Genomic DNA, 21605 nt, shown 5'->3' with positions numbered 1-21605 from the left:
AGCAAGCCTTTTCCATCATCCACTCAGCAACAAACAGAGAATTCTTAGTAGAATCCATCTAGCTTAGCAAATATAGTCTCTGATCTATCTAAGGCCACTTTAAGTTTCATGAATGAAACAAGGTCCTCCATTAGAAATTTGGAGGCACAAGTGGGCTAGTTGAGTAAAAGGGTCACTGAAACTCCTCCTAGTACTCTCCCAAGCAATACAGAAAAAAATCCAAAGAGAGAGTGCAAGGCCATTGATTTGACCATCATGGCCGAACCTACAAGGGAGGAGGAGGACGTGAATCCTAGTGAGGAAGACCTCCTGGGATGTTCAGTGACTAATAAGGAGTTTCTCTTTGAGGAACCAAAAGAATCTAAGGCTCATCTAGAGACCATAGAGATTCCATTGAACCTCCTTCTGCCCTTCATGAGCTCTGATGAGTATTCTTCTTCTGAAGAGAATGAAGACGTTACTGAAGAGCAAGTTGCTAAGTACCTTGGTGCAATCATGAAGCTGAATGCAAAATTATTTGGTAATAAGACTTGGGAAACTGAACCTCCCTTGCTCACTAATGAACTAAATGCATTGGATAGGCAGAACTTACCAAAAAAGAAACAGGATCCTGGTAAATTCCTAATTCCCTGTAACATAGGCACCATGACCTTTGAGAAGGCTCTGTGTGACCTAGGGTCAGAAATAAACTTAATGCCACTCTCTGTAATGAAGAAACTTGGGATCTTTAAGGTGCAAGCTGCCAGAATCTCATTAGAGATGGCAGATAACTCAAGAAAACAGGCTTATGGACAAGTAGAGGATGTGTTAGTAAAGGTTGAAGGCCTTTACATCCCTGCTGATTTCATAATCCTAGACATTGGGAAGGATGAGGATGAATCTATCATCCTTGGAAGACCCTTCCTAGCCACAGCAAAAGCTGTGATTGATGTGGACAGAGGAAAGTTGATCCTTCAACTGAATGAGGACAACCTTGTGTTTAAAACTCAGGGATCTCCTTCTATAACCATGGAGAGGAAGCATGAAAAGCTTCTCTCACTGCAGAGTCAACCAAAGCCCCCACAGTCAAACTCTAAGTTTGGTGTTAAACCCCCACATTCAAACTCTAAGTTTGGTGTTGGGAGGTCCCAACAATGCTCTGAACATCTGTGAGGCTCCATGAGAGCTCACTGTCAAGCTATTGACATTAAAGAAGCGCTTGTTGGGAGGCAACCCAATGTTATTGAATTATATCTATTTTATTTTTTATTATTATTTCATGTTTTATTAGGTTGATGATCATGTGGAGTCACAAAAACTACTGAAAAATCAAAAACATAATGAAAAATAGCATTGAAAATAGCACACCCTGGAGGAGGAGCATTCTGGCATTTAAACGCTAGAAACAAGCATCTGTCTGGCATTTAACGCCAGAAACAAGCATCTACCTGGCGTTAAATACCAGAAACAAGCTACATTTGGGCGTTTAACGCCAGAAACAAGCAGCAGTCTGGCGTTAAACGCCAGGATTGCACATCAAGGGCGTTTTACACGCCTAATTGGAGCAGGGATATTAAGTCCTTGGCCCCACTGGATCTGTGGACCCCACAGGATCCCCACAGGAACCCCACCACTTCTTCTCTCCTCTTCACACCTTTTCATAACTCTCTTCCCCAAATACCCTTCACCAATCACCTCACTCACTCTTCCCCATCATCTCTTCACCACTCACATCCATCCTCTCTTCCCCAAAAACCCTACCTACCTCCAAAATTTAAACTCTTTTCCCTTCCAAACCCAACCCTAATGGCTGAACCCTAAACCCCACCCCACCCCTATATAAACCCCTTATTCCTTCTTCATTTTCACACAACACAACCCTTTCTTCTTTCCTTGGCCGAATACACACCTCTCTCCCTCTCCTCTATTCTTTTTCTTCTTCTCCTTCTTTCTTTATTCTTTTGCTCAGGGACGATCAAACATTTTAAGTTTGGTGTGGTAAAAAGCATTGCTTTTTGTTTTTCCATAACCATAAATGGCACCTAAGGCCAGAGAATCCTCAAGAAAGAGGAAAGGGAAGGCAATTGCTTCCACCTCTAAGTCATGGGAGATGGAGAGATTCATCTCAAAGGTCCATCAAGATCACTTCTATGAAGTTGTGGCCAAGAAGAAAGTGATCCCTGAGGTTCCTTTCAAGCTCAAAAAGAATGAGTATCCGGAGATCCGACTTGAGATCCAAAGAAGAGGTTGGGAAGTTCTCACCAACCCCATTCAACAAGTCGGGATCTTAATGGTTCAAGAGTTCTATGCAAATGCATGGATCACTAAGAACCATGATCAAAGTCTGAACCCGAATCCAAAGCATTGGCTCACCATGGTTCGGGGGAAATACTTAGATTTCAGTCCGGAAAATGTAAGGCTGGCGTTCAACTTGCCAATGATGGAAGAAAACGCACGCCCCTACACTAGAAGGGTTAACTTTGATCTGAGGTTAGACCAAGTCCTCATGGACATATGTGTAGAAGGAGCTCAATGGAAGGTTGACTCAAGAGGCAAGCCGGTTCAATTAAGAAGACTGGACCTTAAGCCTGTAGCTAGAGGATGCTTGGAGTTTATTCAGCGCTCAATCATTCCTACTAGCAACCGGTCTGAAGTTACTATAGACCAGGCCATCATGATCCATAGTATCATGATTGGGGAGGAAGTAGAGTTTCATGAGATTATACCTCAAGAACTCTACAAGGTGGCTGACAAGTCATCCACTTTGGCAAGGTTAGCCTTTCCTCACCTCATTTGCCACCTCTGCAATTCGGGTGGGATTGACATAGAGGGAGACATCCTCATTGATGAGGATAAGCCCATCACTAAGAAAAGGATGGAGAAAACAAGAGATCATGGACCTCAACTAGAGCATGAGGAAATTCCTCACCATGAAATCCCTGAGATGCCTCAGGGGATGCACTTTCCTCCACAGAATTATTGGGAGCAAATTAACACCTCCCTAGGAGAATTAAGTCCCAACATAGGACAACTAAGGATGGAGCACCAAGAGCACTCCATCATCCTCCATGAGATTAGAGAAGATCAAAGAGCTATGAGGGAGGAGCAACAAAGACAAGGAAGAGACATAGAGGAGCTCAAGAGCACCATTGGTTCTTCAAGAAGAGAAAGACGTCACCCTCACTAAGGTGGACCCATTCCTTAATCTCCTTGTTCTTATTTTCTTGTTTTTTGTTTACTATGCTTTATGTTTATGTTTGTGTCCTTATTACATGATCATTAGTATTTAAGTGTCTATGCCTTAAAGTTATGAATGTCCTATGAATCCATCACCTCTCTTAAATGAAAACTGTTCTAAAAATAAAAGAACAAGAAGTACATGGTTTCGAATTCATCCTTGAAACTAGTTTAATTATTTTGATGTGGTGACAATACTTTTTATTTTCTGAATGAATGCTTGAACAGTGCATATGTCTTTTGATATTGTGGTTTATGAATGTTAAATATGTTGGCCCTTGAAAGAATGATGAAAAAAGAGAAATGTTGTTGATAATCTGAAAAATCATAAAATTGATTCTTGAAGCAAGAAAAGGCAATGAATACAAAAGCTTGAGAAAAAAAAAGAGAGAAGAAAAGAAAAATGGCAAAAAAAAAAAGGAAAAAAAAAAGAAAAGAAAAAGCAAGCAAAAAAAGCCAAAAGCTCTTAAAACCAAAAGGCAAGAGCAAAAAGCCAATATCCCTTAAAACCAAAAGGCAAGGGTAATAAAAAGGATCCAAGGCTTTGAGCATCACTGGATAGGAGGGCCTAATGGAATAAAATCCTGGCCTAAGCGGCTAAACCAAGCTGTCCCTAACCATGTGCTTGTGGCGTGAAGGTGTCAAGTGAAAACTTGAGACTAAGCGGTTAAAGTCAAGGTCCAAAGCAAAAAAAGAGTGTGCTTAAGAACCCTGGACACCTCTAATTGGGGACTTTAGCAAAGCTGAGTCACAATCTGAAAAGGTTCACCCAGTTATGTGTCTGTGGCATTTATGTATCCGGTGGTAATACTGGAAAACAAAGTGCTTAGGGCCACGGTCAAGACTCATAAAGTAGCTGTGTTCAAGAATCAACATACTGAACTAGGAGAATCAATAACACTATCTAAATTCTAAGTTCCTATAGATTCCAATCATTCTGAACTTCAATGGATAAAGTGAGATGCCAAAACTATTCAAGAGGGAAAAAGCTACTAGTCCTGCTCATCTGATTGGAGCTAAGTTTCATTGATATTTTGGAATTTATAGGATATTCTCATTTTTTTATCCTATTTTATTTTCAGTTGCTTGGGGACAAGCAACAATTTAAGTTTGGTGTTGTGATGAGCGGATAATTTATACGCTTTTTGGTATTGTTTTTACATAGTTTTTAGTATGATTTAGTTAGTTTTTAGTATATTTTTATTAGTTTTTAAATAAAATTCACATTTCTGGACTTTACTATGATTTTGTATGTTTTTCTGTGATTTCAAGTATTTTCTGGCTGAAATTGAGGGACTTGAGCAAAAATCAGATTCAGAGGTTGAAGAAGGACTGCAGATGCTGTTGGATTATGACCTTCCTGCACTCAAAGTGGATTTTATGGAGCTACAGAACTCCAAATGGCGCGCTCTCTATTGCATTGGAAATTAGACATCCAGGGCTTTCCAGAAATATATAATAGTCCATACTTTGCTCGAGTTTAGATGACGCAAATTGGCGTTCAACGCCAGCTCTCTGCCCTATTCTGGAGTTAAACGCCAGAAACAGGTTGCAAAGTAGAGTTAAACGCCAGAAACAGGTTACAAACTGGCGTTTAACTCCATGGAAGACCTCTACACGTGAAAACTTCAATGCTTAGCCCAAGCACACACCAAGTGGGCCCGGAAGTGGATTTCTGCATCATTTACTCATTTCTGTAACCCTAGTAACTAGTCTCGTATAAATAGAACTTTTTACTATTGTATTTACATCTTTTGATCATCTTTTGATCAGTTTTACACTATCTTAGACCTTTATGGGGGCTGGCCATTCGGCCATGCCTGGACCATTATCACTTGTGTATTTTCAACGGTAGAGTTTCTATACACCATAGATTAAGGTGTGGAGCTCTGCTGTTTCTCATGAATTAATACAAAGTACTATTATTTTTCTATTCAATTCAAGCTTATTCCTATTCTAAGATATTCATTCGTACCCAAGAACATGATGAATGTGATGATTATGTGACGCTCATCACCATTCTCACCTATGAACGCGTACCTGACAACCACTTCTGTTCTACATGAAGATGAGATAGAATGAGTATCTCTTAGGTATCTAATACAGGGGACCGAGTTCGAGATATTAGAATCTTTGTGGTATAAGTTAGAACCCATGGACGGCCATTCTTGAGATCCAGAAAGTCTAAACCTTGTCTGTGGTATTCCGAGTATGATCTGGGAAGGGGTGGCTGTGACGAGCTTCAAACTCGCGAGTGCTGGGCGTAGTGACAGATGCAAAAGGATCACTGAATCCTATTCCAGTATGATCGAGAACCGACAGATGATTAGCCATGCAGTGACAGCGCATTGGACCATTTTCACTGAGAGGACGGGATGTAGCCATTGACAACGGTGATGCCCAACATACAGCTTTCCATGGAAAGGAGTATGAATGATTGGATGAAGACAGCAGGAAAGCAGAGGTTCAGGAGGAACTATACGCTTATTTGATATTCTCACCAATGAATTACATAAGTATCTCTATCCTAGTTTATATTTTAATTATGTTTTAATTATCAATTCTCTATAACCATCTGAACCCGCCTGACTGAGATTTACAAGGTGACCATAGCTTGCTCAAGCCGACAATCTCCGTGGGATCGACCCTTACTCACGTAAGGTTTATTACTTGGACGACCCAGTGCACTTGCTGGTTAGTTGTGCGAAGTTGTGACAAAGTGTGATTCACGTTTAAGAGCACCAAGTCTTTGGCACCATTGATGATGATCGCAATTTCGTGCACCAGCTTCCATGGTATTAGCGAGATTCGCCATTACCGCCACGAATCCAGCATGATTGTCAGCTGGTTGCTCTCTCTCGGGTACGTGTTCGACCTCGCCCGCGAGTGGCCATGTAGAGTTCCTGTCTGGACCAAACAATTGATATCAAGGTGATCAGTCTCAATATCAAAAGTATAGTGCTTCAATTATCCCAAACAGGCATTCACAAGCAAGCATGCTATGCAATATCCAACAGATAACCTAATAGCATCAACGAAAAGACACACAGAGTATGCAATGAAGCACAAACGGTCCATCCCTCAGGCTCACGAGGACGAACCGCTCTGATACCACTAAATGTAACACCCTAATTAGCCTAAGCCTTACCTCGCATCGTAAAGCAAAGGTTAATCAGAGCTTACGACAGTTCCAAGCTCTTACATCATATATATATAAAGAATGAATGGTATAATCTAGAAGCTTGATGAAGGATATAGCTAAAAAAAACAGGATTTCAAAAGCGCAAAACGTACTATCTTAAGGCATGAGAAACAGATGAGATACAACAAGATATAAGTATATAATATGATAAGAACTAGCCTCGACACGCGGAGTTTAAGACGGCTAGCCATATACAGGTATACAGAATCATACAGTGAAAACAGCTTATACAAGTTTGTTCCTTCAAATACAAGCCTCTAGGCTAAACAAAATACAAAAGAGAGATGTATAAACAAAGTAAACCAAAAATACTCCAAAAGAATCCAAGATCCTCCGCTTCTGCCACCATCCAAAGCAACTCACCGAGGTGGGTTGCGACCTGCATCTGAAAAACACAACAAAAATATGGTATGAGAACCGGAGGTTCTCAGTATGGTAACAGTGCCCAGTGATGTAGGATATAAGACCTCAGGACACCAAAGGCAATCCTAAGCTCCATATTCATCACAAGATTCAACTCAAAAGCATTCTAAAACAAATAAGCATAATTATTTCCACCTTAACATAATTAAATAGGGTTATCTATCTTATGGGATTTCTATTCTAAACAAACACTGCTGTCCCACAGCCTTCACCAACCTATCCTCCATGCGATCCCATCGCCACCACCTTCCGAACCTCCTCAATCCCAGAAGAAAACACAGGTAGTATACAATGCAAGTAAAGCACAGGTAGAAGCATATAAGGCAATTAATTCAGATAGCAAGTAAGAATGTTATTCAATTAGGCAAGCCATTACAAGTAAACAAAGCATACAAGCAGATAGAAAATGCATATGATGAATGCCTGCCCTACTGGCTGTGATATCACATTGTCGGTTCAACTGCCAACCCGACACATCTCCATGGAGACGTCGCCCTTCAGATTTCTCATATGGAAACCCCCGAGATATAGTGCCTGCAGGATCACTGTCCAGGTACCGGCGCCTGCACGCCCTATAGATCCGAAGGGATGCGAGCGGGAATCTATTGCCACCGACCTCACTTCTAAGCGCAAGCGGGACGAACCACCGCCCTTATGCCGCCGCCGCTACCTCGAACAGGCGGGATCCAACCTCAGCCCCTGCCTGGGCGTATAGCGTCTCATGATCTCAGAAAATCATTATTTCAGTGGTTTTCAAAAAGTATTTTTCAGTATACAGAGATCCATCACCTCAATCCAAGTCCCCGACTCATCTCAACCACTGTCCATCCATAACTCAGTATCCAAAAATCAACAATTCATTATTCCTCATCTCATATATCATTCATCCTTCACCTAACGTCAAACCCCTTATCAGCACACCAGAAACCTAGGCCTCCGTTTTCTAATTTATCATAAAACCAAGTTCTAGAACCCTTAAGTCAAATCCCATGTTCTAATACTCAATACTAGTCCCAGAAATCTCAAAATTGTGTTTTAGGAACTCATAACCTTGTTGGGAAGGTAGAATAGTTGAAAGATAAGCAAAATTTGAAAAACAGGACGCGTGTAGCCGCACAGGGGTGTGTGCGTACGCACGTCCTGGAAATTTTTAAGAGTGTGCGTATGCACAGGGGTGTGCGTACGCACAAGTGTCAAACCTCAAATTGGTCTGTTCACTCGCATGACTCGTGCCAGCGCCCCCAACAGACTGACCTTCCCAACGTGTGCGTCCGCACAGGTTGGCATTCTCCCTTAGATATGTGCGTGCACAAGCTGTGCTAGCGCTGCAAACAGAGCGCACTCCCCTGCCTGTGCATGCGCACAGGTATGTGTGCATCCGCATAGGTTGAAATTCTTGCAGGGTGTGCGTCCGCACGAGAGTGTGCGCCTGCACATATCAGAAAACATGAAATTCTGCAACTTTGCAGAATTTCAGATTTTTAACACCAACTTTGAATGATCATAACTCCCTCTATAGAATTCCAATTTTTACAAACTTTATATCGATTTAAAGGGTTTTCAAATACTTTTATTTCTAAATAAATTTCAATCAATTTTGAAAATCGAGGCAGAAGTTATGATCGATCAAAGTTCGTCAAAATTCCAAATTTACCAAACTTCACCATATACACAAATTATTACCATACACATTCTAAATCATACCAAACCATTCACACACCCATCTTTCATCAAAAATAGCTTGTTGTGCCATAATACCCCAACATTACTACACTTTCCTTCACATAATCATCCTTCTCCTTCTCAACACCAATTTACCACATAATACACATTCTAATCAATCTTTTCTCACATTTTGCAACCACTTTACCAATTCATCCATTCCAACCTCACACATTTTATCACAATTTACTTATCAAATTCATACAATCAATCATCATCACCATATCATCACTAATTCACAATAAATCATCATACATCAATATTCACAATTCATCAACGATTATTATCCATACCTATCCTATAGGTCACTAGCCTAAGTGTCCATGAATATTATATACTACATAGAGAAAATCGAAACCATACCTTGGCCGATTCCCTTTATGCACCCAAATTTCAACGTAGCATAAACAAGCTTCCAACCACAATCCAAGCTTTCAATTCCACTCCAAAAAGCACAATTAAGTTCCAAAAGCTCCCAAAGCCACAATAATCAAACTAGATACATATAAATCACCTCAAATCAACCTAGAGTTCTAATTAAACATAAATTCACAAGGCTTTAATGGCTCTTACCTTCTCCAACCGATTTACTAGCAAGAATCCAAGGCTAAGCAAGGATTAGAGCAAACCTATACACCAAGAATCACAAAAGCTCACTTAAGCACAAACCCTAAGAATCAAAATCTTTGGAGAGAAGAATGGAAAGGATTTCGTAGTTATCTCTCTAGTTTCTTATATGGGTTTTATAGAGCTCTTCACGAGGAACGCTTAGCCACAAATGGTGCGGCGATTGGAGCTTTCTAGCTCAAGATATGAACTTTGGAAGATTGAGATGAATAGTACTCAATCTCTTCTCCTCTCCTTCTTTCAATTCCGATGTGTGTGTGTTTAATGAAGGTGAAAAGGGTTTACTTAGTGTGTATTAGGGGTGTTCGCGGTACAGTTTGGTTCGGTTTTTGAACGAACAATCATCCGATCCAATCGTTTAATTAAACTGCAGTTCGGTTTGGTTCAGTTTTTTTATCAAGATCATCTGAACCAAACCAAACCAATTAAAATCGGTTTGGTTTGGTTCAGTTTTTTGGTTTTTTGTTTTTTTCAATCAATTCAAAAGAAATATTACCATACTATTTCACAAAGTCATAACCTTAAAATAAACAATGAACATATACAATGATATAAGAAATATTATATAAGCCCCACCTCTCTCCCCTTTGAGAGTGAAAAAATTTTACTGGATAAGAGTATGTAAGAATGGTATAGGAAAATCAATTACATGATAACAGATTCAATTGTATATCAGTATTTGCTACATAAGTTAATGATATACACTCTAATTTCTCCTTCTCTGTTCTCTTCCTGAATACAATAATATCCAAGCAAATTTAATTAGAGACCTACAAGTCAAGTGTATCTCTAATATATAACTGCATTAAAAGCTTCAAAATAGAGATCTTTATTTAATTGTAAAATAAACTAATTAAATAAGAATTTTATCACAGTTGACTGGTTAAGTGAGGTGCCTTTTCGTTGGAGTAGACAAAACATGTGGTCTAGGATTGATGCATGGAGAGAAACTCACTGAACCAGTGAACCAGCAATTTGAAGCAATTTCCTTAAAGAATGAACAACAAATAAAACAATGAACACTGAACCCAGCAATAAAGTGCTAAAATCAATAGAGAAAAAGGGTCACTAGCTCATAGAGTTCTAAAGCATGCAAACAAAACAAAACACCTAGTATACTCTAGAATAGACTAGAAGGAAGGATGAAAAAGACCATTGAAAATAATTGATTTTCATACTGTGGCCTATGATTCATCCATGGAGAGTTCTAAATATATGGTCTTCAAACCAAAAACAGCTTTCCAGATATCATGATCAGTAAATACAACTTTGCTTGCTAACATCCATTCCATATAGTGGGAATTGAAAAAACAACTATTCAGGCTATGTCATAACAATACATTGAACAATGAACAATGAACAACAATCAAAAGCAATTTTAGTAAATCAACAACAAATAAAATCAGAATAGAGAATAAAAATCTAACAACCTTCAACCAAAAAATCAGAACCAACAACCCTAAACCTGTGAACCAAAATATACAAATAGAATTGAAAACCATGAATCAGAATTAACCCTAAACCCCTAAATCAAAATAGAACAAAAAGTTTAGAATTAAAAAACAAAATCAGAATCAACAACTCAACCATAAAATCAGAACAATTCAACTAAGTATTAATTATAAATTAGAATCAATAAGACTAAACCAGCATTTAAAAATAAAAATAGATTCAGAACAAAAAAACAAACATGAGGCTTAGCCTCTATTACAGAAGACGATGGAGGCTCGGTGGGAACTAGGGTCGGTGGCTCGGCGCTGCTGGGAAGAACATTCCTGGGTTGGTGGGTCGGTGCTCGCTGGCGATGTTGGGAAGAGAACGCTGCTGCCTGCTGGGTCGGTGCTCGCTGGGAACTGGGAAGAAGGCTTCGGGTGTTGGTGGCTGGTGGGATTGCAACTCTGTGACTACGAGGGAGAGACTGAGAGCAGTAGAGAGCGACTGCGAGGGCGAGACTGAGAACAGCAGAGAGCGACTGCGAGATTGCAATTATGCAAAGGCAAGACTGAGAGAAGAGAGCGAGAGAAGCTAAATTTCGAAATTCGGGGTGAGGGGGGTTATGTGACTTTAGGTCACGACTTGGGGAGTTGGGGGCTGGGGGGTGTTCACGTTTGGGGTCTGGGAGGGGATGGGGGTTGGTTTTTAGGGTTTTTCATAAACCGGTTCGGTTCGGTTCGGTTTGGGTTTTCATGGTCAGAACCAAAAACCAAACCGAACCGCAATAAAAACAGCAAATTTGTATTTTTCGATTTTTTCGGTTTTCAGTTTTTTCGGTTTTTGGTTTTTTCGGTTTAGTTAGTCGGTTTAGATCGGTCAGGTTCGGTTTTGAACACCCCTAGTGTTTATATATGTCGGGCTTGGGCCCAACTTGGGCCCGGTCCAACCCGTTAGTGTTTTTAGCCCGTTTGGCCCAATTTTGGGCCAAACCTTTAGAATTAATGCCCGGTTTTCAACTTCTAATATTTTTCTAAGGTTTTTGCCGGTTTTCACTTTTTCTCATGCGGTACCGGGCAGACTTGACCAGTTCAACTGGTTCACAATTTTTCACGATTTTCGCAGAAAGCACATTTTCTAACTCAAAAAGACCTACTGAGTCCAAAAATCACCTTTAAATCCTCAAATTCTCACTCTAACTTTTCAAATTCTAATTAGGGCAATTAATTACTTAGTTAACCGGTTGATTAGCTGTGGTTCTTACAATTCCACTCTAGATAGTCTTCTGAGTCTAGAGTGAACTCTGTTATCTGTTTATATATATATACTGTGAGACCAGTCAACATCTGCACCCCATTTGTATGTGAACTTTAACCTAAATCCTGTGTACGAGACTCCTGTTATGTGGCTACTTGATGAGGTACCGGAGAGACGTCATATGGCAATATCTGATCGTGCAAAGGAGTAGTAGATGATGTTCCACTTTTGATGACGTTCCACCTTACTTGAGTTTTGAAGACTTATAACATACTTTCCCGCGCTTTAGTAGTTTAGAGGGACTAAGTGAGTATAGAGTCTAGGCTAGCCTAGGTGCCAACTTAGGGACTTCTTGAACAGGTCAGGGCCTAGGATGTTGTATGTATATATATGTACATAGTTATTATTTAGCTATATCTAGGAGTGTTCTAACTAAAAGTCTATACTCTAATAAAGGCTAGATCACTGAATGTTGCCAACTACTTGAGATGTATTTATGTGTGGTTGTTTATAACTATTTTATCTGTTATCATTTGTGAACTGATTATGAATGATTTTGTTTATTAATCTAAACGTTTTCAAAAAAAAAAAGGTACCTCGCAAAATAAATACGCTTTTAACAATGAATCAGGCTCATATAATAAATAATAGATAATAATTAGGAAGACAAGTTGGTAGCGCTCAGTTTCTAGTATGATCATGACATACCAGAAAATTGGGTCGTTACAATTTAGTATCAGAGTAGTTCGTTCCCAGTAGAGCCTGGGGAATGGACTGACTATGATTTACTGCATACTCTGCTTGTGTGTCTCATGCCGTTAGGGTATCTTTAAGATACATTTGGCATGAATGTCTGTGAGTGTTCATTTTGGGAATGTTCATGCTTAACTTGAGATATTAAGACTGATCACCTTAATGTTGATTGTTGGGTGCAGATAAGACCTCAATGATTGTGAACAGGCATGGCTTAATCGAGTTCCGAATGATAAATCGATGCGAGGCACAACTTTCTTCATAGCTATTATGATCTCCATGGCTATGACTATGTGAGATTTGGGTGCTGTAAGGAATGGACCGATCTCTTCGTCGGGATGGCTTGAAGGAAATAGACTGCTTGAAGATGGATTCTGCACGTGGCTGAAATTTTGAGGGCAAATTTTTTCTTTTAGGAGGATAGAATGTAACAACCCAGTTTTTGGGTACACAAGATCTTTTCTGAAGATACGGAGTTTTTTGGAAGATCAGTGGAGAGAACATCTCTGATATATCATCAAGCACCTCAATCTATATCATCGTTATGTCATCAATAACCAAGAACCTCTTTTGAGATAAGTTTGATGACACAGTCGCGGAGAACCTAGTTTTTGAACTGTATCAGTTAGGAGCTTTTGATTCTTATTTCCGTAATTAGTCTTAGTTTGACGAACTGGTCTCGATTCATGAGAGAAGAGAAATAGTAATATAATATTATTATTATATTAATATTAGAGATGCTTGAATAATATTATAATATTACTTGATCTGTTTTAGTTAAAAATAGGAGATCGGTTTAACCGGGTTCACAGTCTACTGGTGCAGGTTAACACCAGCACTCTCAGATGATGTTAGCAATGCTAATGCCTCATCATACATGTTCTATTCTCATATGATATATGTTACTAGTGTCATTGATGCTAATAGCTCAGAAAAGAATTTTTATAGATATTTTTACGAGTATTTCGATACATCTAGTTTTAGTAATTATACACCTGAGATATTTTTCAACCACCTCCCAAACTAGCCAATCATCATCAAGAACGCTTTTCCCTCACCCTCAAGACACTCCAAGATGCTCATTTTCACCTTGAATGGCCGAAAATAAGAGAGAAAGAAAAGAGAGAAAGGTTCTTGGTTCTTAATCTTCAAAGCTTGATTTCTTCTGAATTAAAACTCAAATCAAAATTCCAATTCGACCAAAATGATCATCTCTTCTTCCTCTACATAACCATATAACATATCAAGGCTTAAAATAAGGTGAGATGGTTGTCTCTCTCCATCTTCAATTCAGTTTTCAAGAAAACATGGTTAAACATGTGTTTTCTTGATATTCTTCGTTAGGAATCATGCTTAGCTTGACTTGTGGGCCAAGAAACGTTAGTTTCAAGCAGGTTTAAGGTGAGGAATCCCTTTCTAATATGTTGATTAAGGTCTGGTCAGTTGAGGTTTTATGGATTCAAAGTTGTTCTTGATGTGTTTTAGGAGGAAAAAGTGCAAAAAGAACACCTAAAAGCATTACCGGATTTGAGGAAGCAAATCAAGGTAGGGTTTAGTAAATTTAATCTTGATTAATTGTGTTTGATTTATGTGATTATGATATAGTTTGGTTATGCTTGAAATTGATTGTTTATATGAGTGATTCTTGTTGAAATTTTGGTGAAAATTTGATGAAATTTGATGATATTCTAGCTATAAATGCATGTTCTTGTGGCTGCTGGAATTTGGAACCCTAATCCTTATATTGGGGTTGAATTTGTGTTGTAATCAAGGGGAGAATATGGGGCTTTAGTTTCTACAATTTTATTTTGAATTATGGTAAAAATCGGTTACTGAAAGATTGAAAAAAGGGTGAAAACAGAGAAAGAATCTGAAGAATTTACGAAGAACACGAAGAACACTTTGAGTGTGGTGAAGAAAATTGAAGAACAGGCTTTAGATCTTAAAAATGGCAAGGAAGTAATTATTTTGGTGTTTGGGGGTTATTTTGTAATTTCCTAAAGTTAGGGTAGTTAAAGTAGAAATATTAAAAGTTACGGGTGGTAAAACGTGAATTTTAAATGTTAAAAGTTAAAAATGGGTAATTTTTGAAAATATATTAATAAAATAATAATTAATAATAAAATATTAAATAACAATATTTAATTATAAATAATATTTTAATAAAAAATAATAAAATAATGCAGAAAAGGCAGTTTTTCGTAAAAACTTTAGAAAGACAACTTTAAGCTCAGAATCTCATAATTACCTTCATAAAATTCTTAGGGAGTGGTAATAACATATTAGTGAGGCAAAGACAAAGGAAAGATAAAAGGTTGAAGAAAAGATAAAAATCGAAAAAAAAAAGTCTATAAGGTTTTAATGATAGAAACTAACAGAGATTAGTGAACGAACTAGGAGCAACATAGTTAGTTCTTGAGTTGCGCATAGGGCTAAGTATAATATGAAAAGTTAAACTATTTCAGTATAGACTTAATGAACCTCTATACTTGGGACATGCTAACTATTCATACCAATATTTAAATAAGCTATAAATACATACGTTAAAGAGAGAAACTAGAGCAGAGTAAAGAGACAAAGAGAAAAGAGTAATTAGAGTAGACTAAAGAGATAAAAAGAAAAGAGTAATATGATAAATAGGATAGAGAACAGGCAGAGGGCCTGTTGAAAAGTCATTTGTTGCATTAAGGCAACTCCAGAGATGTTTGTGTGTTCATCTGCTGCATTGAGGCAGTCAGATAGATGGTGGTATGACCACCGAGAGATAAAGTGTATCAAACTATGCTAAGCTAAATTGAAAACAATTGCATAAGCCAAATTGACAATTGCAGAAAGATAAAAGTGTATCAAACTATGCTAAGCTCTCTGGAGTCTCTAATCCTCCAAGAGAGATCTGGAGTCTCTAATCCTCCAGCCTGAGCCTTCTATTCTACTCCTACTCATACTGTGCGTGTTAGCTTTCTAAAATGAAACTGATGCCTTTATATAGGCTTTCTAAACTACTAAATGAAATTCAAATTGAAAACAAATTACAATTAAATGCAAAATTCCTATTCTAGATGATCCTTATGCCTTTAAGTGATGTCAATTGGACTCTGCTTGCTTTGGAGCTTCAATGGGCTTGAATTGGAATTAGTTGAGCCAGAGTTGCAGCTTCCAGGAGAGCGTAGCGTTCATTTAGAGAACAGAGCGTTCGGGCACCTACGCGTACGCGTCCCTCACGCTTGCGCGTGCTTTTGCATTTTCACCCATCGCCACGTACGCGTCCCTTGCATCATTCACCAAATGAGCGTAGCGTTCTTTAATTGAGCACTCCCATGTGTACGCGTCCCTTACGCGTACGCATGGCCCTTTGAACTTGTCACTTCCACGCTGCCGCTCAGCCCACACTTGCGCGTCCTTCTTCAGGTAAGCCACATCCACGCGTACGCGTCATGCACGCGTATGCGTCGATGGCTATACTCCCATTCCACTTTTTTGTTTTGCTTGAAAATGCTCACTCTTGCAACATAGCGTTCTCTTTGAAAATGAGCGCCAACCACTTCCACGCGTACGCGTCATGCACGCGTACGCGTGGGTCTTCAAAAATTCTTGCCCGACGCGTAAGCGTCTTGTTCGCATGTGCGTCATGGTGTTTTCACACCAAGAGCCCATTCTTTGTTTAAATCAAGGGCCACGCTTTCAAAAGCATGGCCTAAGGCTCCAAAATGTGCCCCAGAATTTCTCTTTTCTCCTTTTCAGCTTATTTTGTGCTTTTTTGTTTCTTTTTCTTCTTATTTCTTACAAAATTTATAAAATCAAAAGATCAAAGAAATATACCATTGATGAACTGAATATTGATGGTTTAGAATTTACAATAAATTCTCATTGCAAGTATAGTTTCTAAACCAAGCAATAATCCTTTCATACAAAAACTTGTTTGTCACTTAAGCAAACCCAATAAAAATAAATAACCGAAGTATTCAAACTTCGAGTCGTCTCTCAAGGAATTGCAGGGCAGTATGATTTATTATTGGTTATGGAAAATTGTATGTATTTGGGTTTTTGTGATAAGGAACAAGTAATTTAAATGACAAGAAAATTAAATTAATAATAATAAAATCTCTTGGCAAGGTATAAGAAATTGAGGTCCTATCCTAGCTATCCTTATCAGGTGTGTTGAAAATTGAATTTTGCTCCCACTTTAATTAACCATTACTAAACAAAAGAAAGTCAAGTGATTAAATTGATTTGATCATCAGGTCCAAGTCAACTCATATGGAAAGATTAGAGTTATTGGAGTACAAATTAATCAGCAAAGAATTCCAATTTCAATCAACAGTTGAGTTTGATAACTCAAGTGTTACTAATTACTTAACCAAGGCCAAAAGGAAAAAAATATCTTAAATTAAATTAAAATTATTCATAAATAAATTAAAGCAAAATCAAATCTGAAATACCTCAAAATATATTAATTAAGAAAATCATAACATAAATGGTTCATAAGCCAAATTGAAAAGATAAATGACAATTAAAGTAATAGAATCAAATAAGGTAGAAAATAAATTAAAGGAATATTAAACCTGTGACTGGAGAGAAATAATCCTAAAATTGAGAGAAATCCTAATCCTAAGAGAGAGGAGAGAACCTCTCTTTCTAAAAATACATCTAATCCTAAAGTGTGAGTGTTGTATATCGTCTCTAAGTTGTTACTTGATTTCTCCATTCTCTGGCTTATATTCTGTGTTTCTGGATTCAGAATTGGGCCAAAAAAGGGTCCAGAAATCGCTGGGGGCGTTTTCTGCAGATTCTTGTACGTGGCGTCTGTCACGCGTTCACGTGGGTCACACGTTCGCGTCATCTGGGAGTTTTCCTTGTCACGCGTACGCATCAGTCACGCGTCAATCACGCGTACGCATCAGTTGCGTTCTGCTCAGGGCACGTGTCCGCGTCTTCCATGCGTTTGCGTCGATGCCATTTCGCGCTATGCACGCATTCGCGTTGTCCATACGTTCGCGTCGCTGCCTTTCTTCAAAACTCCAATTTTGTGCTTTCCTTCCATTTTTGTATGTTTTCTTTTTGTCCTTTAAGCCATTCCTGCCCTATGAGATCTGAAAATACTTAACACACAAATCACGGCATCGAGTGGTAATAAAGGATAATTAAAATTAATATTTTTAAAGCATAGGAAACATGTTTTTCACACATATCAGAAAATAAGGAAGGAATAGTAAAACCATGCAATTTACATGAATAAGTGGGTGAAGGATTGAATAAATCATTTAAATTGAGCATAAAATACATCATAAAATATGGGTTATTAACCTCCTCACACTTAAACAATAGCATGTCCTCATGCTAAATCCAAGGGAAAGGGTAAAGTTAGAATGGTGGAATCTTATGCAATACAATTTATTCTAAATACAATCTACCTATATGAATCATGCAATTTTAATTATTATCCACCTATATATATAAAGCTTACATATGGTTAATTTGATTCATATTTTCAAGGAATTATATATGTATAGCAAAATCTAAATCATGTTAAAGCACTGTCACAATTGAGTTGGGTTAAAATATTTCATAAGCTTGCAAGACAATTAAACAATTAAGCAGAGATATATGGTGATGAGCTATTGAACCCTTATTGGATTTCGTGTTTACTCTCTAGTCACTCAGTGTTTGGGGTTATTCACTCTATTCTTTTCTATTCTTGCTTTCTAAAACTTTGTTCTTCATCTAACCAATCAACAAATATACAATGTGTACATACAAACATCATGAGGTCTTTTAAAGGTTGTAATGCGGCCAAGGTAAAGGTAGGGGTATATATATAAGGCTAAGTGAGCTATAAGTTGAATTCTTAATTAGTCTAAGATCTCACCTAACATATACATAAAAATTCAAAACTATCCTGGTCTTCCCAATTTTTCCATTTTTGTGTCAAATACTCATGTACCAAATTTGTTTTTGCTTTTACTTCCATGTGCATTGATCTCTACTAAACTTATTATTGGGGTAATTTTATCCCCTTATTTACTTATTTAACTAAAAGGATTTTTTTTTTGAAACATAAGCATATATCAATGCACATGGTGTTTTGGTTTATTTTGATTTCACATGAGCATGCTCCCAAATTTCTGATTATTTTATTACCTTAATCCTTTCCTATCAACACATGTTCCCATATTTTCCCACACTTAGTGGATACACAATCTCCTATCTTAAGCTAACTGAGGATTCAACTTGGGATTTTAATTTGTTTTTTCTGCTTAAGACTAGTGATGTGGTTATAGAACAGAAGGGGATTAAAAGGCTCAAGGGGGCTAACAAGGGTGATGTAAAAGGTAGGCTAATTTGGGATCAGTGAACAATTTAAATAATGGCCTTAATCATATATTGGTATGTATCTATATTCTATATTGGACATATCGATTAAAACAAAGTAAAGATCACCAGAATAAAAAAGAAGGGCAAACACACAAGAATGAAATAATTATGGTTAAATGTAACCATACAATTAAGCTCAAAAACTCACAGGTTGTGTGTTCTCTGCCTCAAAAACCATATATCAGTTATGTATGTCATGCAAGTAGAAATCAAGGGTTCCCATTATTCTCAATGTGAATCTTAGGGTGGCTCTTAAAATCTTAGTATTCTTCCTTGAAAAATGTTGTGTAAATTAACCAATCATTTATTGCTATATATATACAGTGTGTGGATTGTTGTGATTCTGTTATACTAAAGTCTTTAGTTTACTCTTTTTATTTCCAATTAATCCAAGTTATCGTATGCTAAAAGGGTAAACTAAACTAATTAATCTATATATTCTATATCACAACTTAATAACTAAAATTGCAACTAGACTAAACTGAATATCTAAGATAAATATATAAACCAAAGTGTAAAATGTAGAAATACAGTAAAATTTCAGCAAAAGAAGAAAAAGTGTGCAAGTATTGGAAGACAAGATAAGATAAAAATAAAAATAAAAAAAATACAGAAAAATAAGCAAAATAGGATAAAAAGAGGGTCTGAAAAGTGGTTCACCAAAATAAAGTACGCCAGAGATGGCGACTTCCCTACACTTAAATAATAGCATCGTCCTCGATGCTCACTCAAGCTGGGTGCGAAGAAGTGTCATCTCCGGAAGGATGGGCTACCTGTGACTCTGCGGCAGGCTGAGGGTCTGCAGTCTCGGTAAGTGTAGGAGGAACTGCCTGCTAAAGCGGAGGCTCTGTCTGTAGAGGAATCTCTGGATCTGTGGCCTGGATCTGGTGGGGCTCCTCATGGTATGGTGCAGCCTTCTCAGGTCCTCCCTGCTCAGCCTGGGCATGTGCCTCCTCCTCATGATCATCTGCCTCCGCATCAGATGGCTCAGAAGCGGTGTCAGGCTCGGAAGGGATGTCGCTGCCGGATCGGATCATCAACTTTAGGTGCTCATAGTGTCGCTTGTTGCGACGCTCCATACAATCCAGACGTGCGAAGAGTCGGTGCACGAGATGATAAATGGGCTCAGGAGCAGGTGGAGGTGCAGTGGATGGAGTTGGTGTAGCAGTGGATGCAGAAGGGGCAGCTGAAGATGTGGCTGCCTCAGCAGAAGCAATAAGGAAAGGTGGCCTATAACCCAAGGCTTGGAACTTCCTACTGTGAGGTATGATCTTCTTGCAGTCTGCAGCAGTTAGCTTCTCATCAGCAAGCTCCCAAGGGACGTCAGCTCGGCGGCCTAGCTGGGTGATCAGATAAGGGAATGGGAGAGTGCCTCTGACATGGACCCTGGCCATAAAATACCTGATGAAATGTGGAAGATACAGTTCCTTACCCTCCATCACACACCAGATGAGGGTGATCATAGCAGCGGTCACCTCTGTCTCATGAGTGCTCGGCATCACGTAGTTACTCAGGATCTGCTGCCAAAGCCGAGCCTCATCATTCAAATATATCAACTTGATTTCCTTAGGCATCACTGTATTCTTTCCCATGACCCATGGGGCAGTAGGATCAAGGGCTATTCGCTGCTTGACTGCGTCTGATGAGCGGATAATTTATATGCTTTTTGACATTGTTTTTAGTATGTTTTTAGTAGGATCTAGTTACTTTTAGGGATGATTTTAAAGAGATTTTGTGTTAAATTCACATTTATGGACTTTACTATGAGTTTGTGTGTTTTTCTGTGATTTCAGGTATTTTCTGGCTGAAATTGAGGGACTTGAGCAGAAATCAGATTCAGAGGTATTTTCTGGCTGAAAAAGGACTGCTGATGCTGTTGGATTCTGACCTCCCTGCACTCAAAGAGGATTTTCTGGAGCTACAGAACTTGAAATGGCGCGCTTCCAATTGCGTTGGAAAGTAGACATCCAGGGCTTTCCAGCAATATATAATAGTCCATACTTTGGCCAAGAATTGACGACGTAAACTGGCGTTCAACGCCAGCCTTCTGCCCAAATCTAGCGTCCAGCGCCAGAAAAGGATCCAAAACCAGAGTTGAACGCCCAAACTGGCACAGAAACTGGCGTTCAACTCCACAAATGGCCTCTTCACGTGTAACACTCAAGCCCAAGCCCAAGCACGCACCAAGTGGGCCCCGGAAGTGGATTTGTACATCAATTACTTACTCATGTAAACCCTAGTAGCTAGTTTATTATAAATAGGACCTCTTACTATTGTATTTGACATCTTTGGACGCCTGGTTCTTAGATCAGAGGGGCTGGCCATCTCGGCCATGCCTGGACCTTCACTTATGTATTTTCAAACGGTAGAGTTTCTACACTCCATAGATTAAGGTGTGGAGCTCTGCTGTTCCTCAAAGATTAATGCAAAGTACTACTGTTTTCTATTCAATTCTTCTTATTTCGCTTCTAAGATATCCATTCGCACCCAAGAACGTGATGAAGGTGATGATTATGTGTGACGCTCATCATCCTTCTCCCTTACGAACGCGTGCCTGACAAACACTTCCGTTCTACATGAATTAAGCTAGAATGAGTATCTC

The sequence above is a fragment of the Arachis hypogaea genome, chromosome 19, assembly GCF_003086295.3.
Source record: "Arachis hypogaea cultivar Tifrunner chromosome 19, arahy.Tifrunner.gnm2.J5K5, whole genome shotgun sequence".
Classification (NCBI taxonomy): domain Eukaryota; kingdom Viridiplantae; phylum Streptophyta; class Magnoliopsida; order Fabales; family Fabaceae; genus Arachis; species Arachis hypogaea.
Note: the sequence above shows the minus strand (reverse complement) of the source record.